Raw genomic sequence first — 23,782 nt, forward strand, 5'->3', positions numbered from 1 at the left:
CCATACTTACCCAGATGGCCAGATGGCCAGCATGTGCACAGGAATTTATTCTAAGTAATCTAAAATCCAGAATTAGAACCATTTTGTAGAGGTTTCCAGGAAACAATTTAAGATAAATAAAAGAAAGGAGTCTCTAGGAAGTCTCAGGGTTTTATGAAGTTGTAATGGCTTGGCTGGTGAAACAGTGAATTCCATACTACCACCATTATTCACAAAGATGCTGGATGGCCCCTTAGCAGGAAGTGACAGGGAAAGCTCTTACATTGAGTGGGAAGGTTGTTAAATATCTGATGCTTTGCTTCCTTATAGAAGAGCTGGACGGTAGGGCCCCTGAGTGGGACAGAGGGAAAGAGGCAAAACTCTTAAAGCTGTGGTGTAAATTGATTGCTCACACCAGCTGTGTAAACAAGTCCATGCAATGTTTATAAACAAAAGTATTTGGAATTCAAAAAGTTGTCCAAATTTCATGAAGCAGACAGTTAAGCTCAGGAGCTCAATTTACAAAAGCCAAGAAAGAGTTTAAAAATCAAACAAATCCAAATACGGGGGTGGGGGGGGTGGAGCTGGTGTTGTCATTTGCAGAATTCTGAGAAAGGAGCAGTCCACAAAAAAAAATTAAAAACCATTTTTTTTTCCAAGCAAGTCTTTGGCTTTCTTCTAATTTATGTGAAAAATGAAGAATAGGAATGCGGGGGAGGATTGGTGATTACTCTACCTATTGTGGTAAGGGAAGAGAAAGGCTGAGATCTGAAGAGGCAGTCACATAAAAGTTTGAAAATGGAGCATTTCCAGAAGACACTGTGAGGGTAGAATCTTAAAGTTGAAAACAAGCTTGATGGGTTCCAGAGACAGAAAAGAAGATCAGAGGGGCTGGAGTACAGTGAGTAAGTGGGAGAATAGAGGTAGACAGGTTGAAGTCGTGGGTGGGGACCTCATTACACAGGGTTTTGTAGAGTTCATTTAAAAATTTGTATTTTATTTTGTTTCTAAAGAGAGCCGCAAACTTTTTGGCCTAAGAAACTAGCAGCCAGGGAAAAACAATATAAATGGTAAGAGAAACACACTCTTTACCTCAAACCATCATGCAAGAGAGGCAGGGAAAGTTGAAACAAGGATTTTAGTCTTACTTCCAGGAGTGAATGTGATTAAAGTTTTGAATTATGTGATCAGCATTCTTCTTGGTTATGGGAACAGGGCTTCAGTCTTCAGGAAGACACAGCCAGAACATAATGGTGCAATGAAATCATTAGTCCATGGGAAGTTAGAGAAATGGTTTAGATCCAGAGGGGTGAATGCGATATTGTAAATCTTAGGAATAGGGGTTACTGATGATATATAATTCCATAAATAAATCAACACGTGGGAAGACAGAATGAGCCAAAAGCAAACAATATGGTCCCTGAGTGGCTAACTATGAGATCCAGGATCCTGGGTCCGATTGGTTGTGAAAGAGAAAAAGTGAGGAGAGGAAGGTTAACGAACCAATGATATTTCAAAGTCCTCACCAGTTGCTGGTGCTGATGGTCCTTACGTAATGCCTATGTTGGTCAGTAAGTGGGACAGGATGAAGGCTATAGGCAGGAAAGCATTTGAAGCTTGGGAAGCTATAAACAAAGACATTAAAGTAGGGCAGATAAGAAAGCTGCACTACAAAGTATCATTTTAAAGAAATGGAAGTCACTAAAGCACGATATTTGTAAGTCATACAACCAAAATGTTTCTCTACAAGAATCATCTTGGGAGCCAGACACTAATTCCAAAAATGCTTTTATTTCTCATGGCAACTTCAGAACTTGGACAAAACATGCCTATGTACGTACCTATGAGAACAGACATGCCTTTCTTCAGTAACATGTATCTTTCTTTGATCTATGACTGAAGGCTGATTCTCAAGCCAAACCTACATAAAAGAATAAATATAGTACACCACTTGTGATTTTTCAAAAAAATGTCCTTTTAAGTTCTAAGGCATTTTCAAAATTGTTTTGATCATGACACTCTCATAAAGCATGGGATTCCAAAGTAACTACAGGATTATTTTACTTTTATCCATCATGAATTCTCGGAAGTTCATCTGGAAAATGCAGTATACAAAGTCAAACAATAATCAGTTCCTTATAACTGGCTTGTAAATGACATTTTAAAATGTATTTAAGTACTATGTGTATATTTATATTTACATATTTATACATATTTCTTTTCTTTCATAATTAAGCAGACAGTAGAATGGCATTAATCTCATGGGTAGACAAAGCTGAAGATGTGCTCATTTCTGGAATTGTCTCAATTGTATTACGTTATACCATTTGTTTCATACTTTCATTTATCCATATTTTAGTCTTTTTAAAATAAGGAAGGCAGAAAACAATTAAATGTTTAAATAATTGCATAAACACTGTTATGCAGGTAAAGATGCAGATATTAGCAGAGTAAGCTTGGAAAGAGGTTGTCCAGAGTTAGTCCACTGGTGCTGACATTGTCCTCTCCCTCAAATCCCCTCACAGTCCAGGATAACTGCTGACACAAGCTACCATGAGACCGGATAGAAAAGATAAGTGAACAAAAGAAGTGTCCCATCTAGAAGTAGATCCTCTATAAGCAGATTTTCCAGAAATCTTATATATGTGTCTACTTATATCTCGTTGGCTAGAACTTAGTCATATAATCACAGCTTGGCAAATGAGCCCAGTTAAAAATTGATTTCTAAAACTAAAGAGAAAGATGGGGAAGGGGACATGGATATTGGAAAGACATCCAGAAGTCTCTGCCAAGATTTCATTTCCTTAAGATATTGCTTGTGGTGAATTCTCCATCTTCAGTTTCCTTCCATCATCTAGACAGGACCAGTAATTTCCTCCATTTCATGATTAATTCTTCTCTCACTTTTGAATGAAACCTGAGTACAGCTTCGGACACTGATATTTAATTTGCAAAATTACTATATTTGAAGCCTGATACTTCAGTAAACAGCAGTTCTTTGAATGAATAGATTCTAGATTTTTTTTCTTACTAAAGGACTTCTTTGTATAATATAACCAAATATCTAGTTCACCAAAAATAACACCATGAAGAATGCAATTGAAAATGATGCTCTGAAGTTAAAATTGATTAAATCCTAATCAAACTAGTTTGCTGTTACAGTTCTGTTTAAGATATATTTCCATTGGAGAAATTCCAGAATTATACTAGCAAAAATTGGCTAAAATAACTTGAGAAACACAAACTCTCTTTCTGGGTGTCTTTGTCTTTTCCCTGCAAAGATGCTTTTTGGAGAAATTGTCTAACTAATAACTTTCCAAATGCACATCTTGGCTATTAAAAGTAATGCTGTAGGGAACACAGAGTGTGCATATCTTTTCAGGATCCTTCAATTCTTTTTTTTTTTTCCTCTAAGATTTTATTTATGTATTTGACAGATAGAGATCACAAGTAGGCAGAGAGGAAGGCAGTGAGGGAGAAAACAGGCTCTCCACTGAGCAGAGAGCCTGATCTCAGGACCCTGAGACCATGACCCAGCCAACGGCAGAGGCTTAACCCACTGAGCCACCCAGGCTCCCCCTGCTTTCAGTTCTTTTGGATAAATACCAAGGAAAGGAATAGCTCGATCATATGGTGGCTTTATTTTTTAGCTGTTTGTTTGTGAAACCTCTATACTGTTTTCAATAGTGGCTGCAACATTTCATATTCCCACCCACAGTGTAGAGGGTACAACAGTGTCCCGATTTTTTCACATCCTACCAATATTAGTCAGCTTTTGTTTCTTTTGTTTGTTGCTAATGGCCATTATAATAGAGCTAAGATGATAGATAACTCACTGTGCTTTTAAACTGCTTTTTCTTGATTAATGATGTTGAGCATCTTTCGTATACTTATTGACCATTTGTATGTCTTCATTGAAGAAATACCTATTTAAGTTCTTAGTGCAGTTTTAAGATTGGGTTACCCAGCGTCTGGGTCTTCTCCTTAAAGTCACATGGGGGGTGGGGGCCGGGAAGAGAGAGGGCCAGAGTTGGGAGCTAGGCTCAGGAGGCAGCCAGGATCTGGCTGTCCATCCCATCGAGACTCTAGGCTTGCTTCGGGGGATGCGGGGACCCTTGGGTGCACGGCAGTTACGGCCTCCTGGCAGGCCTCACGTCTTCCTACGACTCCAGAGAAACAGTTTCATCAGGGGCCTTTCCAGACTGATTCTTGGAGCCAGGGCCGTGGCAATAAGCGTTGCCAGCGTTAAGCAGAGAGCGGCTGTGGGACGGCCCAGGACAGGCTCCGCACCACGTTTGGCTCAGCCTGCAGGAGGGCAGACCAAGGGGACCTGCCGCCATCACTCCAAGCCTGGAGAAGCTGTCGAGGGGCCCACACACCATCATCCACCTGGCCGGGGTCCAAACCCCCAACACACTGGAGACCTGGTAGCGCGGCCTCATTCTGAACCCGAGGTACCCCTGAAGGGAGCTCTGTCCCTCCAGGCTGAGCAGCAGGTGGCTGAGGACAGTCCCTCTCTGTGTCCCCACCTCTGTCCTCACCCACCCACTCTGCCCCCAGCTGCAGAAACTCAGACACACACGCCCCACAGCCCATCCCCCTGTTCTCCAAGCCCCTGAGCCTTTGCACACAGTTTTCTCTGCCTCAAGGTTCTTCTCTCATCTCTGCTGGGGTAATTCCTGAGATCCTTAATGTGTCTTAAAATCGACTATTAAAAAATATCCATCCTTTGATAAAAAAAAAAAAAAAAGATTGGCTTATTTGGTTTTTGTCTGTTTTTTTTATATTGGGTTATAGAAGTTCTTCATAAATTTTGGTGATTAACCTTTTATCATAAATATTATTTGGAAATACTTTCTCCCATTTTGTGGATTTCCTTTGCTGTGTGGAACATTTTAATCTGGTATAGTCTTATTGATATAATTTTCCTTTTTTTGCCTGTTCTTTGGTGCCATATTGATGAAACCATTGCCAAGAACAATGTCATAAAACTATATCATAGAATAAAGCCCCCTATGTTTTATTCTATGAGTTCTATAAGTTCAGGTCTTACAATGAAGGCTTTAATTTATTTAGTTTGTTTTTGTTTAAGGGTTAAGATAAAAGTCCAGTTTTACTTTTTTGCTTGTGGGTATCTTGTTTTTCTAACACCAGTCTTTGGAGAGATCATCCTATCTCCACTGATATATTTTTTTTAAGGATTTTATTTATTTATTTGAAAGACAGAGATCACAAGTATGCAGAGAGGCAGGCTGAGAGAGAGAGAGGAGGAAGCAGGCTCCCCGCTGAGCAGAGAGCCTGATGTGGGGCTTGACCCCAGGACCCTGCGATCATGACCCAAGCCTGAGGCAGAGGCTTTAAACCACTGAGCCACCCAGGGGCCCCTCCACCGATATTTTTGTCAAAGATCAATTGACCATATATGCATGGGTTTATTTCCAGGATGTCTATTCTATTCTTTTGCAGAGTTATTCAAAATTGCTGTGATGCTGAGATAACCTAACTGTCCATCAACAAAGGGAAGAATAAGATAAAAAAATGATACATACACATATGAATATTATTTGGCCATAAAAAAAGAAAGAAGTCCTGCCTAATATTCCCCAAAATGGAAGAACCTTGAGGACATTAATCTAAGTATAATAAGCCAGTCACAGATGGACAAATACCGCATGATTCCACTTTTATGAGGTACATAAAATAGTCAAACTCCTACAGCACAGAGTAGAATGTTGGCTGCCAAACATTGGGGACAGAGGGAAATGAGGAGTTGCTTTTCGGTGGGTATAAATTTTAGAGTTTTACAAGTTTTAGAGATCTGTACAACATTGTGATTATGTTACCAATACTGTACTGTGTACTTAGAAATTTGTTAAGAGCGTAGTTTTTTTTAGGGGAGCCTGGGTGGCTCAGTTGTTAAGCATCTGCTTTCAGCTTAGGTAAGGATCCTTGGGTCCTGAGATTGAGCCCCACATTGGACTCCCTGTTCAGAGGGGAGTCTGCTTCTCCCTCTCGTACCACCCCCTGCTTGTGTTCCCTCTCTCACTGCGTCTCTCTCTCTCAAATAAATAAATAAAATCTTAAAAAAAAGAGGGTAGATTTTGTGTTATTTATTTTTCTCATAACAAGAAAAGAAACAGCAAAATGCACATGTTAATATTTGAATTCAGAACTTATTAAGATTAATTTCTAATCATTGTATATTACTTCCAAAGAGCCAATTACCTATATATATGAGAACTTGCTGTGTTGTGAATTTAAGTTCAGAAATCACAACTTCAAAAGTCTCTTTCCAAATAAGCAGTCATAATAATTTAATATGATAATGGGAAACATAAAACAAAGATATTAAAATGATTAGAAAATAATGAAATAACCTTCTTTTTAAAGTGAATAAAAATTCAACAAAACAAAATATAAACTTACATTAAAGTTTAGCTCACTTTCTAATTATGAAAATAATGCTGTTTGCTAAGAAATACACAAACTGTGATATGGTAATGGAATCTTATCTAAAACTTTAGTTGCTTAAAACTGGGACCTAGGTCACTATCCCTGAAATTTTCCCTTTGGTTCAGGTTTTTTGCTTTTTGTTTTTTGTTTTTTTTTAGTTCATTTATTTATTTGACAGAAATCACAAGTAGGCAGAGAGGCAGGCAGAGAGAATAAGAGAGAGAGCGGGAGATGGAAGCAGGCTCCCCACTGAGACCCTATGTGGGGCTCAATCCCAAGACCCCATGATCATGACCTGAGCCAAAGGCAGAACTTTAACACACTGAGCCACCCAGGTGTCCCCTGAGCCACCCAGGTGCTCCCACTTTAGTTCAGGTTTTAAGACTCCTTGCCCCTAAAGAAAGTTAGCTAAAGGGGCAGTATTTGGAGTGGAGTTTGAGTACTGAATTGTGTTTTCAGTTGACTTCTAATGTCAGCGTGAATGAAGAAGGTTAACATATAATGCCTGGTAACAAATAAAATTAGTGAAACTCCCATGGGAAAAATAACCTAACCCACATAATATCATTCGTTGTAGGTGTCATTAGAAAAGAAATGGTATACTTGTCTCAAGAACTTTTGGTTAATCACATAAAAGGGCACTGAAACGTAAAAGTGTTGTGTCACATGCAACTGCAAGTTATGTCTAGCAGCAATAAATTACATTTCTAACAATAAAAAATAATAGGATAAAAATAATAGAAAAGAATTGTGATTTGAATGATTTCTCGATTAGTAATCTTTTTAACGTCTCTAGCAGGGGAGAAATAGGGGAGAAATGGAGGAAATAGGAACCTAGTTGATAGGACCATTGAGAGGACTGGGTTTACACACTGAAGAATCTAGAGCAATACCTAGTGCATGCTAAGTGCTTAATTAGTGTTGACTACAGTTATTTTTATTATTTAAAGGAACAAAATCCTTTTTGGTAAATGTGATCATACTGAATTTATGTATATTTTTTATCATCACTTCTGAAGAACTTTCCCTGACTTTATGCAGTAATTGCTTCACAGCACTTTTTTATTCCATTACCCTTTTTTTTTTTTTTTTTTTTTTTTTTTTTTGACAGACAGAGATCACAAGCAGGCAGAGAGGGAGGAGAAAGCAGGCTCCCCATGGAGCAGAGAGCCCGATGCGGGGCTCGATCCCAGGACCCTGGAATCATGACCTTAGCCGAAGGCAGAGGCTTTAACACTCTTAGTCACCCAGGCGCCCCTTTTCCATTAGCTTTTGCTGAAATATTTCTCCCAAGGATCCAGCTTTCCTGGTAGCAATTATCATCCGCATAAAAATAAAATATCTCTCTACCAGGTCATTTTCAAACTCTGTGTGTGTGTGTGTGTGTGTGTGTGTTTATCCATTTCTTTGTGTCTTTTTCAATTTCTTTCACAAATGTTCTATAGTTTTTTGGGTATAGATACTTTGCCTCTTTGGTTAGGTTTATTCCTAGATATCTAATAGTTTGGGGGGAATTTGTAAATGGGATCTACCCCTTAATTTTGAGAAGAACGTGTATTCTTTTGCTTGAAGATGGAATGCTCTGAATATGTCTTTGAAGTCCATCTGGTCCAGTGTGTCACTGAAAGCCCTTATTTCCTTGTTGATTTTCTGTTTAGATGATCTGCCCATTGCAGTGAGTGGAGTGTTAAAGCTATCTACTATTATTGTACTATTATTAATGTGTTTCTTTAATTTTGTTATTAATTGGTTTATATAATTGCCTGCTCCCATGTTAGGGGCATAAATATTTATAATTATTAGATCTTCTTATTGGATAGACCCTTACTTATAACACAGTGTCCTTCTTCATCTTTTATTACAGTCTTCGGTTTAAAGTCTAATTTGTCGGGGCACCTGGGTGGCTCAGTGTGTCGAACCTCTACCTTCGGGTCGTGATCTTAGGGTCCTGGGATCGAGCCCCGCATCGGGCTGTCTGCTTGGCGAAGAGCCTGCTTCCCCCCCTCTCTCTCTGCCTGCCTCTCTGCCTACTTGTGATCTCTGTCTGTCAAATAAATAAATAAAATCTTTTAAAAAAAGTCTAATTTGTCTGATACAAGGCTTGCTACCCCAGCTTTCTTTTGATGTCCATTAGCATGATAAATGATTTCCTCCCTCACACTTTCAATCTGGAAATGTCTTTGGGTCTAAAATGAGTCTCTTGCAGACAGCATGTAGATGCGTCTTGCTTTTTTACCCAATCTGATACCTATGATATTTGACAGAGAGAGATCACAAGCAGGCAGAGAGGCAGGCAGAGAGAGAGAGAAGGAAGCAGGCTCCCGGCTGAGCAGAGAGCCCGACTCGGGGCTTGATCCTGGGACCCTGCGATAATGATTTGAGCCAAAAGGCAGCTGCTTAACCCACTGAGCCACCCAGGCACCCCACCTCTTGTCTTTTGATTGGGACATATAGCCCATTTACTTTCAGAGTAGCTATTGAAAGATACGAATTTAGCGTCATTGTATTACCTATAAAGACACTGTTCTGTCTATTTTCTCTGTTCTTTCTGGTCTATGTTACTTTTGGGCTCTTGATTTATTTATTTTATAACTGGAAGTTTGTGCCTCTTAATCCTGTTTATTTATTTTACCCAACCCCCCACCCACCTCCACTCTGGCAACCATCAGTTTAGCTTGTTTTCCGTATTTAAGAGTGTTTGCTTTGTGTGTGTGTTTTAATAGTGAGTCTCATTGTAATCCAACACTAGTATAGAGTTCTGGTAAGGAGACAGCTGAAATAGAACAAAACAAAACATTGATGAGTGCTCTGTAATAAGATTGGATGATTTCTCCATGGTCAGTGGGAAATAAAACTCTGGATTAAATGAAGAAAAAATATTAAAGTTTTCTTTCCTCGATTAGCCTTTTCTGTAGCACTTTTTCACTCTATTATATAAATTGTGCCAATATTTAACTTGTGTATGGCATGTTGGAGTCAAAGTTGTTCATTTTTTATTCATTCAGGAAGTACTTTATAAGATCATAATCTCCAAACCCAGACTGTCTAAATTCAAATCTTTGCCATTTACCAGCTTTTTAACTCTGGGTTAAAATCCTTAAGATCTCTGAATGTTGGTTCTCTTATCTATAAAATGATGATAATAGTCCCTATTCCACAAGATTGTAGTGAGGATTAAATAAGTTAACATATGTAAAGCATATTTGTTGATAACACTCAACAAATAATATTATTACTGTCTGTGCTTTGGTTTTTCCCATTACCTAGCTTATCCATCTAAAATAGCTTTTAAATTATGGAGCATTTTACTTCATTTTCAAGCCAACACATTTTTGTTATTGTCTTCACAGCGCTTTAATTTATTCTTTACATGAGCAACCACTTAATATCATTCTCCAGGAGTTTCTTTATACTAAGGAAACTACTGTTTGATTCTAGGACACTGCTAACTCTGTGCCCTCTCCAGCCTGCAAGGAATGTGAACAGACCTCTGCTCCTCTCCCAGAACCCCACACTCCATTCAGAGTCCAGAGTAAAAGAGAGAATGGGCTGACACTTAATTGCAGAAAAGGGGATCTAATGGTAGGTTGTACTGGATAGGGGAATAATTATACATGATTTTGAATCTAATTTTGTCCCCACTGACAAGCCTTGCTCAATATTGCTGTTGAGCTGTGATCATTATCTTCCTTAGGTGGCATCAGGAAGTTCATTCTTTGGGGCCTGCCTAGACACTCCTCTAAGTTTTACATTTATATATTTAACTCTCAACTGGTCATCTCCATTTAGGTGTCCAACAGTTACTTCACACCTAATGTGTCTCAACCTAACTCATCATCTTCTTTCTGAAAACACTTCACCCATGCTCAGCTAAGTTTGAAGATTAAATTTATAACAAGCCATAAGGTAGAGCTGTGGACTTTTCTTTAAATTTGCCTTGTTCAGAGAATACAGATTCTGATATTCAGCCATGGTTTTATGTATTTTATGATACGATGCAGAAATTGATCAATTAATGAGCAGAAAAAAAGTTAGTGTGAAATTCTAAGTGGTAAGAAACCTAGAACCCAGAAATGAATAATCTATAGTTAAAATGAAATCAAATTTACATGTCAGTAACATCTGGTAAATTTTTTTTGGTTTATCTGTTCAATAAAACAGTGTATAGGAAAAAGACATTTACCAGGATACTGAGTTTATCCATACTAAAAACTTCATATACTCTTTTGCATATCCTTTATTCTCTTCTTCATCCTTTGATGGAGTAAAGTACCAAGAACCTAAACAAACAGAAATTTTAAGTAACATTTTAAAAATTTCAATTAATTACCATGTAAAAGACCAAAAACTGACATGCTCTAGCAATGCATGGACAGTTAGCTCAAAAAAAGCCATAGCAAAAAATAATAATGCCCTGCTTAAAGTCCATATTGAGATGAGAAATTTGGGCTGAGAATAGCTACTTACTTTCCAGGACCAAGACAAAATTTACTGTGATGGTTAATTTTACATGTCAACTTGACAGGGCTGAGGAATGTCCAGATAGCTGGTAAAATATTGTTTCTGGCTAGTGTCTGTGAAGGTGTGTCCAGAAGAAATGAACATTTGAATCAGGAGACATTGCAAAGATCTACCTAACCAATGGAGGGGAGCCTCATCCAATCCTCTGAGGGCTTAAATAGAAGAGGAAGGGCCAAACTGCTCTCTCTGTCTGAACCAAGTTATGTATCTTCCTCTGCCCTCAACATTCATGCCCCTGGTACTCAGGCCTTTATTCTTTGTATTGAATTGTACCACTGGTTTTCCTGCTTCTCCAGCTTTCAGACGTCAAATCTTGGGGCTTCTCTGCCTTCATAATTATGCAGGCTAATTCCTATAATAAATCTCATATTCTCTCTCTCAGTATATATAAAAATATACTGCTTTTGTTTCTCTGGAGAACTCTGTATAATACACATAATAAGCTAGATTTATTATTGTTACTTTCATGTTTACCATTATAACTAGAGACAAAGTCATATCTTAACATATTATCTGTGCCATTCTAAAGTTTGTTAATGAGCTTTATTATACATTTAAGAAGGTGACAACAGTAATAGACTAAGTCATTCTTTTCTCATTTTTTTTTAAGGATTAGTGGCTGTGGGGTGCAGCTTTGATGGGCACAGGTGCTCCCAGTGGTCTTATCTCATATGGAAGGACATAAGAAAACTCAAGTACTCCAAGCTTCTAATCATATTTACAAAAGTATACTTAGTAAAAATAAGGTAAAATACATGTAATTTTAAAATGAATGTAGATGTGTTTTGTGGTAAGTAGAGTTTTGTCTGTGTGTTGTGTGTTTAACATCTCTATTAATGTGAGAGCTGAACAGTCAATCCAACTATCCTATTCCATTCCCTTTGTAGATGGAAAAACAAGCAAACAATCAAACAAAAGCAAAAGTCAAGTTAACTTAAGAGAAATTAGCATTTATTATTTAGAGTGAAACAGAACTCAAAGTTCTTAGCAGTGTTTTTTTTTTCTTTTATCATGACTCCTTACGTGAGGCAATCAAATCATCACCAATAAAATGTCTCCAATAAGGAAACCAGATCAAAAAGGTCAAATAATTCCTCCTCAGTCACATAACTCTGAGGCAGAGCATTGGATCAAAGATCAAAAATCCTGGCTGTAAGTCTTTCTGTATCTTCCACCCAAGAGTCTTGTGTTTTGGAAGTAACAACATTTGACCTCATATGAATCACCACCAAAGTGCTTAAAACCTGGAGGAAGATAAGGGCTAACAAAATTTAAATAAACCATAGCCCACAAAAATAGCCACAGTTTTCTCAAACTAATAAATAGCAGCTCTTTCTTTCCTTTCCGGGTTTTTCTTGCTGGAGTTCACTCTTGGGATAAGAGTAATGATCTTAAAGAGGTTATATTTGTAAAACCTTATTCCTGTTCAGAACTACTGTCAACAGAATAATTCCAAAAATACTAGTCAGTGCAATTCTAGTTGAGAATAGAGGATACCTAAAGGTGTGAACTGGGCTAGTTAGTTTCAACGCAACAGGCTTGAGGTAAATTCGAGTCCTGGAACCACTAGAAGATGACCTGATTTAAAAAAGAAAAAAGAAAAAAAATAGAACTAGTTATGTTTCCCATTGCATTAAAGGCTAATACAATTCCTGACATGGTAAATTTGAGTGAATGCTCTGCTGAAGCATGCCAAACCTGGGAGTGCAGTTCTTGAAGAAATAGTTCTTATATTCCATGTCATATCCCAACATCAAGACTTACAGGGGAGGTAAGTGCATTTAAAGATCCTCTTGGTACTTAGATACCTATCCAACTAGTTGGATGTATGAGTTACCTGTGTAATAACTCTGCCAAACAAGCAACGAGTAAGCCTCATGCGTATGCCATAACAAACATTTGTTTTGGTTATGTGTCTCTAGGTTGTCCAGGTGGTTCCAGCATTTAAATTAGATTTGAAAAAGTTCATTCATTTCTCTGTGGTTGACTTCAGGGGCATTCTTACATATTGAGGATCTGGAATATCTGACCAGTTGGCATCTTGCAGCAGGCTAGTCTGAGACTATTTTCTTGACAGGGACAAGAAAGAGAGAGAATGAAAGAAGGGGAAGGTGGAGTAATATTTTGAGGCTTAACTTTAACACTGGCACACTGGCACTTCTACCATATTCAACTGTCCAAAGCAAATCCTATGTTCAGTCCACATTCGAGAAGTATAGAAAGATTCTTCTTTTATGATTAGAAAAGCTGTAAAATCACATTGCAGTTGGGACCATTTTTGCAATCAATATAGGACATCCGGTAACCCAAAGCCCAGCATATGATGCATGTTCCTTTGCAGAGTGAGTCACAGCTACAAAGCTAGATCTCCATGCTGTTCCCCAGAAGAGCAAGAGTAGTGATATACTCTCTAATTTCTTCTCCATTCCGTGGTACCTACCACATTCTCTCATCCTTGGTTTTTCTTCCTGACATTTCATCCAAAGATGTTTCCCGAATACAAGGACAAAATTAACACCCATAATGCGAAAGAGGCAGAGGCACTGTCTTACCAGAATTGCACTGATGCTGAACAGCCAACAGTGCTTTGTGGCTGAATATCTTCCCATAAGAGAAACTGTCAGAACTGCCTGTCTTAGACCCAAGTTACCAAGGCTTTGAAATATCTGAGGCACAGTTGCTTTTGAATTTCAGGGATATACTCTAGGTAGTCCATTGATAATGTGAAAGTACAAAATTCTCAATGCATATGTACCCTTTTCTAGAGAGAAGATTTGTAATTTCCACCAGATCCTTTAAAAAGAGTCCATGACTCAAAAAAGTTAAGAACCACCACTTATTTGGGTTAAACTGATAAATAAATCAGTACACTCAAATGCCACAGAACAGAGCAGACTTTGCTCTCTAACAGAGCACTTTCAAATCCCCTAACAGGATATATAATTGATGTAATCCAAAGGGAGCAACCTGAGGGCAGGTAAATTTGTAGGACAGAATCTCATAATTATGAAGAGCTGATTTCCACTAGCCTTAAAAATATTCCCAGCCTGATAATGTTTGGGATAATTTTAATTTAACAGGAATTTGAAGATAAGGAAAAGCAACCCCACCTTGCATCTCAGAACTTTATTTGGCACTAAGCAGGAGGGCGCTGAGAACCATCATGGAGAAGAGAAACTTCCCAGAAGAGACTTGAATCTACTCATAAGGTAACCACCATCATTTCTCATATGGAGAAGTTCAACAATGATTAAGATCATATTCACCATAATCATGTACAATCACAGTCCTCCTGCCTTTTATTAATCGTAATAACAAAGGAAATGGTTGGGATTTTATAAAGAATGTTATTTACTTTTTAGTCAAGGATGAATACTTTCTTCTTGGAACCTGGAGTAGACAAGCATGTTTGGGTTGAGATCAGAGCACACACACTGTTGTCTGGCTTTAGCTTTTGGAGTAAAGACAGAAAATATAGTGAGGGAAGAAGCATTTTTTTGTGTGATGAAAAACTTAGGAAGAAGGATAGAGGTGCCCTGGAAATTAGTCTTAGAACTTAAACAGTCATAATTAAGTAGTGTTTACAAAATGTCACTTGACCCCAGTGTCTAATTTTTCTCTAAAAACTCAGAAAGAAGTAACTTTGAGCATATTCTCAACTGTTCTTAGAAATCTCATTCTGAATCTCATTCTGCCATTTCTGGACTTTAACTAAACAGTATAAAATAAACGTAGTGGGCAGCTCCTCTCTCTTCTTTATTCCTCTAAACAGAGTGAGAAAGCCATGGTCATTTCTATTTCTCAAGGAGAGTTGTATCAAGGATTGGTTTATACCCACCGTTATCAAGCTCAACCAGTCCTCATTAATAACCCTTTTGATTAATTATTTTAATTAATTAATTAATCTTTTTTGATTAATTTATCCAAGTAGAAGTTCTTTTCCTTTCAGAAACAAAATCAAATGAACAAACAACAATAACAAAACAAATAACACCCTCTAAACAAAATGGACTAGATGTAATTGTGACCCTCAATTGAATCCTCATTGATATTATAGTATGACTGAGAACATTTTTCTATAATTAAACAAACCTGTGTTCACCTATTTTGAGGGGCAACTAGCAGGAGAGGACACTGCAAAAATGCTTGAACCTAGAAAGGAAGGACCTAACTTTGCAAATACTGCAATGCACAAGACCCTTTGTGGGGTTCTTTCCAGGTGTGATTTTATTTTCTGCTCACAGAAAAGCTATTTTACAGAGAGAAAAATGTAAGTTCTGTAAGGGCCTATTCAGCCAGAGCGGTCCCACCCCAGTTAAACTGCCATTTTGTCATAAAACTTAAATTGACTCTGCCCTCCCCCCTCCAGGGGAACTTACTTAAAAACAAGTCCCGGAAACCAGTCCCAGGTAACAAAGTCCAAATACAAGGTATTTGGGTCAGGCCAGGTGGAGGTATTCAATCAGTGGGAGCACATACTGTCTCCTAGCTACCAAGGAGTATGGTCTCCGCCCTTTGGGCACCTTTTGGGTGCTAATTCTGAACTATGTGATAGGTGGTTCAAATGTCTACTAGGATAAATTGTAACTCAATTGGTCGCCTAGCATCACTGTGGAGTTTCCTGTGTGTGTTACAATCTCATTGGCCACCTGTGCATGGCCAGGCCCAACCCTGTTTCCAGTTAGTCTGGAAAGCAGGGAGGGGTCCCCCTCTCTGTAAGAGTTGTGTCCCCGAACGTTCGGTCTGATTCTTGATGCTTAGCACGAAATAAAGCCTTGCTTGACTTTCCCTTTGTATCAGTCTCGCTCCTTTAATCACGGACCCATTATTGGGGTACCCTTTTTTGGGGGACCCAACAGTTCCAGGAAGAACTTTAAGCAACCCACCAAAGTCTCTGTTGTTGGGTTTTGAAGAAAGGATTTCAACACAGAGATGCTTGAATACATGGACAATGTGTAAAACCTCTGCTCTCACACAACAGCTTTTGAATTCTCAGGCAAAAGCAGAGGAAACTAAATCAGGACTACAGGTAAGATCCTTTAATTAGCATGACTAAAATTAGCACCATTAAACCTTTTAAGAATCAGATATGAGAAACAAAAACAAAACCTGCCACCTTTCCCTGGGGCCTGCCAGCATCCCAGAGAAGGTCTTTCTGTACTTCTTCCTTGTGAAGGACAAATCGCCTTTAGGCCAGCACTTATATCTTATTTTGAATCTATCAACAACAGCTTGTTTTTTACACTTCTGTCCTTGAGAATGTTCTTCAAGCCCCAGCATCTTTTTCAAAGATGTCTCTTAATTTGTAGCTCAAATGCAGAAGCAGAATTTCCCCTTGAGAAAACATTTGGAGCCATCTCTTAATTTAGGGGATGAGTCAGAATCCAGCAGGGCCATCCCAGGATTCTATAGCATACAATTCACTTTTTGGCATCAGACCAGCAAGACAGATTCATAAAAATAATAAGAAATAAAAATTATTTTAAACTCCCATAAAAGTGAAAAAGAAAAGACAGCTTAAAAATTCTTATGTTTATAGGCATCAATGGATTCAATTACAGTACTGTACCGGGAACTTTTAGTATTTATCCAAACATTTTCAATAATTTAATCATATTTTTTCATGTTGCCTAACATTTGCTGGCACCAACAGCGCGCTAATCTCCATAGAGGGCCCAAGAAATCAAGGATAATGAGCTCCTACTGCCAATCCACAGGACAGTTTGCAATTTTTACTGTAATGCATTGTAGGAAGTAAATTGCAGATTCGCCATCACTGAACAAACAGCTTGAAATGATAACCGAAACAAAGACAATGAAATTAGGAAGAAATGCGTGGAGGAATCTGTAGCCCTAAATTTAGGTCAAAAACACTTCTTCATAAATGCAGAGTGGGGAAAAGTAGTCTAAGAGTAGGGCTTATGACAAAGAATCTAAGATATTTTAGGTTTAAAATAAATTACTGTAATGAGGCAGCTCTCCCAAAAAACAAATGCTATTTTGGATTTTATTAATAAATGTATAGACTTAAGATAGATGATGGTCCCAAGTGTTGCTGAGTGACTCAACTGCTGAATGGGCTGTTTTCTGGAAGGAGACAATGACAATTTGGAAAATTTCCATGTGGGGAATGAGGAAAGGAAATAAGAATGCTTAATTTAGGGGCGCCTGGGTGGCTCAGGGGGTTAAAGCCTCTGCCTTTGGCTCAGGTCCTGGTCTCAGGGTCCTGGGATCAAGTACCACATCAGGCTCTCTGCTCCTGCTTCCCCCCACCCCCCTCTCTCTGCCTGCCTCTCTGCCTACTTGTGATCTCTGTCTGTCAAATAAATAAAATCTTTAAAAAAAAAATTTTTTTAAAAAAAAAGCAATGCTTAATTTAATTTATGTGAGTGGACTTAACATGAAAATAAGACTGTTGTCTTCAAATGTTTGACAGGTGGTCATCTAGAAAAAGGATTAAAATGCTTTTCCTTGGCTTTGACAAGCAAAACAAGGCTCTGAAGGTAGAAATTATAGACAGGGTCATGTTGACTTAAAATATGGAAAAGTTTCTAACCCTGATAATACAAGTGACCAAAATGCCCCCGAAGTACTGTCTTGGGTTTGTGGTGCCAAAGGAGGAGATATGGGAAGAAAGATGCTATGTCCACTAGTAGTCTAAATGACTACTGTGTTCTTAGACTGTGTAGGTGGCCAAACTAGATATCTTAACAAGAATAAGCTAAAGGGAGAAAAAGATATTTTTTTTTCTATGAATACAACTTAAAAATGAGAATCTGTATAGGAAGAAATCCTCAATCAAAATACAAATATCCTATGACAGATGTCTTCACAGTATTCTCAAATTTTCGGTTGCATGTTTGTTTGCTTGCCTTTTAATGTATTTTGATCTTTTTGAAGGTAAGTTTGAAACTACAAAGGGAAGCTTTTGCTTCACTCTTTTCTCTTTGCCTCAGGAAATTTCTCTAGTAGTAGTGGGTGGGGTTAATTATAAAACCATGATCTTTCTTGGGACATATAAAAAGATACCCAACCCTTTGTAAGTGAGTAATCCAGATCACTGGGTACTAGTGTAGGTGATGGGGTTGACTCTTCAGGGATAGAGATTAGGGGTATGCTCTCCTTATCCCACAAAAGCCAACAAAATGCCATCAAAATGTCCTTTGGGGGAAGTTCAATGTAGTTCTAAAGTAAATCATGCATTTTTGGATTACCTAAAATTTACTCTGGGCATCCACTTTGTGAGCTAAAACGAATCCTTATTTTGAGGAGTGTCAGACTTGCTGGTACAGAGACACAGGTGCAGTCCTGAAAGAGGCATAATTATAAACAACATCAGTTGAAAATATACCTGAGAATGCTACAATCCACTTACACATATAGAGGAAACTTCCAGAAAATGGTTTTCCACAATTACCTCTGTACTAATTTTCACTAAGAGTAAAGAATATAACTTTATGCCTGCCCATTCTTGAGACTTCCAGAATGCATTCCTTCACCCAGGACTATGTCTTCCTTGCGTCATTCTAACTATACATTCTTAAATATTATCACTCTCTCCTTTCTCTCCTTTTTCCCTCTATCTATCCTTCTTTCACCCACTTTTTCTTTCCGTGAAAATCAAGGGTTATTTTTCTGGCTTGTTTTTATGTAAGCTATAGAAAATTAAGAGAACTAGGTCCACTTTCTCTAGAAAACTAGTGACATTCAAGGGCCCTGGAGAAGATGTGAAATAAATGTATATATATGTATACATATATGTGTGTGTATAATATATAGAGATATAAATATATAGATATAGATATATATTCTTTTGTATAATTCAATGTGATCTTTTTAAAGATTTTATTTATTTATTTGACAGAAGAGATCACAAAAAGGCAGAAAGGCAGGCAGAGAGAGAGTGGGGAGGGGGGGGAAGCAGGCTCCCTGCTGAGCAGAGGGCCCAATGAGGAACTGGATCCCAGGACGCTGGGATCATGACCTGAGCCAAAGGCAAAGGCTTTAACCCACTGAGCCAGGCACCCCTCAATGTGATATTTTTAAACAGGAAACTAATTATTCCAATAATTCACATAACTAAAACTGAGATGAAAATTAGAAGATATGGTTTCCTCAAAGCAGATCTGCTTTTACCAAGCTCGAAAGCATTGTTTGTTTTTTTCATCATGAAAAGAAAAACCCGAGAGCAGTTTCCAGCTCCCTGTTATGCCCAAGTTTTCATGTCTGAGAGATCACCAAGGAGCCAACACCGATGTAATCACAGGAGGCTTTATTTGACAAACTTAAGCTTGGGCCCAAGTATACCCTATGCAGTGGAGTAGGGACTTGGACCCCGAGGCCAGTTAAGGCAGGGGTTTTTAATGGGTCATTACAAGAGGCTTGGGGTGGCAGGGTGGGTGGGAGAGGAGACGTTTCAGACTTTTCTGTGGTAAGCTGATTAGCTGTTGCAGGCGTGTTACAGGGTGGGGTACTTTCTTGGAACTAAAGCAGGATGGGGGTGTCTGGAACTAGAGTAAAGTAGGGGAAAAGTTCAGCCCTTGGTCCCAGGGGCCTGAGATGGCTGCCAAAGCTAAGATGGCTGTACTTGTGCTAATGCTACACTCAAGGTGGAATGGCCTTAATTTTCTCGGCCTCCGCACTCTCCACACCCTCAAGCTATAGGACTCTACTGCAGTGCTTATCACCATGCTAGCTGGAAACATTCGATTACCAGCTGAGGGAGCATGGCCTGTGGATCGTAGTCTTCTGCCTGTCAATTTGAGTATTGAAACAACCTCTGAGGACACTGATTTTCTAAAATGAAATTAGAGATAAAGGAAAGGAGCTGCTACCATCTGAAATATTAAATTCTCCTGGGAACAAGTTAAAGAACCCTTCCCCAAGGTTAATAATAATAATAATAATAATAATAAAGAAACCAACAAATTAGTTTCATAGCAACTGACACTTATTCATACTTAGAGGTTTCAAAAATGCTAGGCTGAGAATAAAAGCTTATAATTTTGGTACCAGTTCTCCACAGGAGAGACTAAACACAATTACAAATGATAAAAACTATATACACAGAATCCATTTCTTTGTTTAAAATTGTGTGTATTCAAAGCAGTGGGAAAGCTAGCAAGAGAGAAATAGTCTGTCCAGAAAGCCTCCCAAAAGAATGTAAGCAGTGCAGAAAGAGAGCTACTTACAAATCAAATTTAGAACTCAAAGCTACCTTAAAGCTATTTAATCCACACTTTTATTTTTCAGAAATGGAATGAAAGACAGGTTGCGAATAAACCAAATGTGCAACATTCACATAGGGAGAAATCTCACTGAAACTCAGGTCTCTTGAGGACTTACTCAGAGTTCCTTCTACCCAACCAGTACTCTATTTTGTAAGTACTTACTCAGGCCCTAACACATGGATGGTGGATGCCAACTTGGGGAATCACATAAAGATAAACATCCACCCAGTTTGTGTTATGGGAGGGGGGAGATACAAAATAAAGAGATTTTCTAACACACAATATAAAGATGTATGTGCCATAAAGGAAAAACAATGTAGTTTCTAATTTATGAAACACAGCCTTTGAGAATTGGCAAGCTTTATCAAGAAAGCCCATGACCTGACAATTTTGTTGTTGTTGTTGTCAATGATGCTGTTAAAATATAAAAAGTCAGTATTCCATTGTTCTATGAAAGCTACTTTTGATTACAAATTATAGGGCCATACTATTTCCTTTGTCTTTTAAAAATCATTTTTCTTTTATTTATTAACCTAACAATACATTAATTGTTCTGATTATGAATAAATTTGTAGAATTTTTTAAAAATTTTCTTGGTATTCTTATGATACATTCCCACTGAAAAGTGATTCTGGTAGAACAATTATGAGACACTCCTAAAATGCTGCATTGCTATTTAAACCCTAGCATAGTGTAGTACATTGCTTCCAACTAAAAATTAGTTAAGTTAGTAATATAATATGCTCTAAATTTATTTAGTAGATCACAAAAAAAATTAAGTCAATACTCATTATTCAAGGAGAATCTAAAGGAGAATATATTAACGACATATTGCCTTTGAAATGAATCTATTCCTGTTACATTTTGCAGATAAGTTTTACTCTAATTGGCTCTTATGTTGTCCATGAAAATCTCTTCTGGAAAGTAATCTGAGAAGAAAAGCCAAAATGTGAACTTGTTAAAGACAACGAAGGCAGTCGAGTATATGCCAAGAAATTTAAGGATTATTTGGAATGATTGTTTATGCCAATTTTTTCCTTTGTTATTGGAAAGAAATGATGGAGATAGGAAGACTCTACAGTTTCATTACAAAATAAATTCCTTTGACAATAAATCCCAGCTTTAATTTTATGAACATTTCAAAAAATACCAAAATCATTTCTTCATTTCTTTCTCTTCCTGTTATCAGGACCCTAGAAAATTCCAGAAGCTGTTTGTAAGGCATTTTCCTACAATATGTCCTTTCCACATGTGAGTTTTATAGATGAAAACAATTCATGATTAAATAAATGGAAAACAATTTTTATGTCCCCACTTCATATAGTAAATCTGGCAAGCCATTCCAGGATATTTAGAATATCCTACTAATCTAAAATCTGGAAACCACACAAATAAACAATAATTTAAAAAGAAGAAAACAACAATAAAAATAACTAAAAGGAACTTAAAAATAAATACCTGTGAAAGATCTTTTAAATGGAGTCTTCTCACCTCTTACCCACAAACCATAACTGAATTAGGAAACAAAAAACAAAAAACAACCAGTCTAATTTTTCAAAGTAGGGTAGAAACCGTGAGAAACTTCCTGGGTTGTCATCTGTAAGTTAAACACCAAAAATCTATTTTAAGACTCTAAATTTTGTAGTTTCTGTGAAACTATCTGGGATTCTGCCATCTGAATTGATAAGACCAGATCAAGTGTAAATATAAAACAGATGCTTCTAAAATATGTCTGAAAAAAGTTTAATAGTATTTTTCCCAGTTTTATTGAGACATAATTGAATACATCATTGTGTAAATTAAAGGTGCATGGCAAAATGGTTTGATTTACAAATACTGTGAAATGCTTGCCACAGCAGGTTCAGCTAACATCTGTTTCCTCATATAGTTACAATAAAAAGAAGAAAGACAAAAGGGAAAAAAAAATACTCTTCTTGAGAAGTCATAGGATTTATTGTCTTAACAACTTTCCTCTATAGCCACCCTTCTCCCAATGCCTTGTTCTCAGTCTCACCTCTCATGGTTTCAGTTACCCACAGTCAACAGTGGTGCAGAAGCAGAAGATGATCCTGCTTCTGAATATACTCAGAAGGTGAGTAGTAGCCTAACTCTAGGTCACAATGTCTACATCATTCACCTCATTTCATCTCCTGTGCATTTTATCATTACTATGTTGCCATCTTGGTGACATCACTCTTTTATGACACTCTTTTAATGGTACTGGTAATGGTATTTAACCCTTCCCAGTTTAGTATCCTGAATGTTAAAAATCATTAAATGTGGAGAGAAAACTTGATCTCCTTTACTTCCTGTGGAACTATTCTCAGGCTACCATAGCAAAGTACCATAGATGGAGTGGCTTAAGCAACAGAAATCTATTACCTCAAAGTTCTGGAGGCTTGAAGTTCAAGATCCATTGTTAGCAGGGTTGGTCCCTTGTAAGAAAAATTAGTTCCATGTCTATTTCTTAACTTCTGGTGGTTTGCTGCAATTTTTTACTTTCTTTGGTTTATGGAGGCATGATCCAGATTTCTGCCTTCATCTTCACATGAACTGCTTCCTGTGTTCATGTCTGTTTCTGAATTTATCTTTTAAATAAGGACACAGTCATATTGGATTAGGGCCCCATGATACTGAAGTATGATTTCATTTTAACTTTACTAATTACATCTGCAAAGACCTACCTATTTCCAAATAAGATTACATTCTAAGGCACTGAGGTTTGGGACTTCAACATACAAATGTGGGACGTGGGTCTAAAGTTCAACCCATAATTCTCAATGGACAAGGAGAGAAGTGTGAAAACTCATACAGCAACATAAAAACAATAGTTTCTCAATATAATTTCAGCTGAAATTCCAATCATGTGATCATGTTTGCAATGTAGAAGACAAAATAAAGAGATATACTCATTTACGTAAAGAAATTTGGGTTTTGATATTGATTGTGTACTATAGATTAGCAGGTTAAACAAATAGCTAATAAAAATATTTTTTATTTGTGGATAAGGAAATATATTTTTCTTAAACATTTCTCTCTTTTCAATCTTATTTTTATTCTTGTTTTCCTTTTTAAAATTAGATGATTTTTAGCTACTTATAATATAGAGTTTTAATGACAGGGATATACATAATGTATTCAGCACAGTTAGGTCTTGCTTTGTCATTGTTTTATTAAATTAATAGACAGAAAACTCATTCTTTGTAGTGTGTTTTGCTAAAGTTTACTTATTAAAAAGCAGTACTTGGTATAATTTTAAAATATGCATATCAACTACATATAGTTAAGAAAATCCCTCCTAAAGAAGGCAGGGTTGATAAGGAGTTTACTACAGTATTGTTTATAATAGCAAAAATGTGGAAAGTCTGAATTGCCATTAAAAAAAGGACACCTTTCATGAGTAATAAAAGGTGTCCTTATTTTTAATGGCAATTCAGAGCGTATCATGCTTAGCGAAATAAGTCAAGCAGAGAAAGACAACTATCATATGATCTCCCTGATATGAGGAAGTGGTGATGCAACATGGGGGCTTAAGTGGGTAGGAGAAGAATCAATGAAACAAGATGGGATTGGGAGGGAGACAAACCATAAGTGACTCT

Source organism: Mustela nigripes, chromosome 1 (genome assembly GCF_022355385.1).
Source record: "Mustela nigripes isolate SB6536 chromosome 1, MUSNIG.SB6536, whole genome shotgun sequence".
NCBI classification, from domain to species: Eukaryota; Metazoa; Chordata; class Mammalia; order Carnivora; family Mustelidae; genus Mustela; species Mustela nigripes.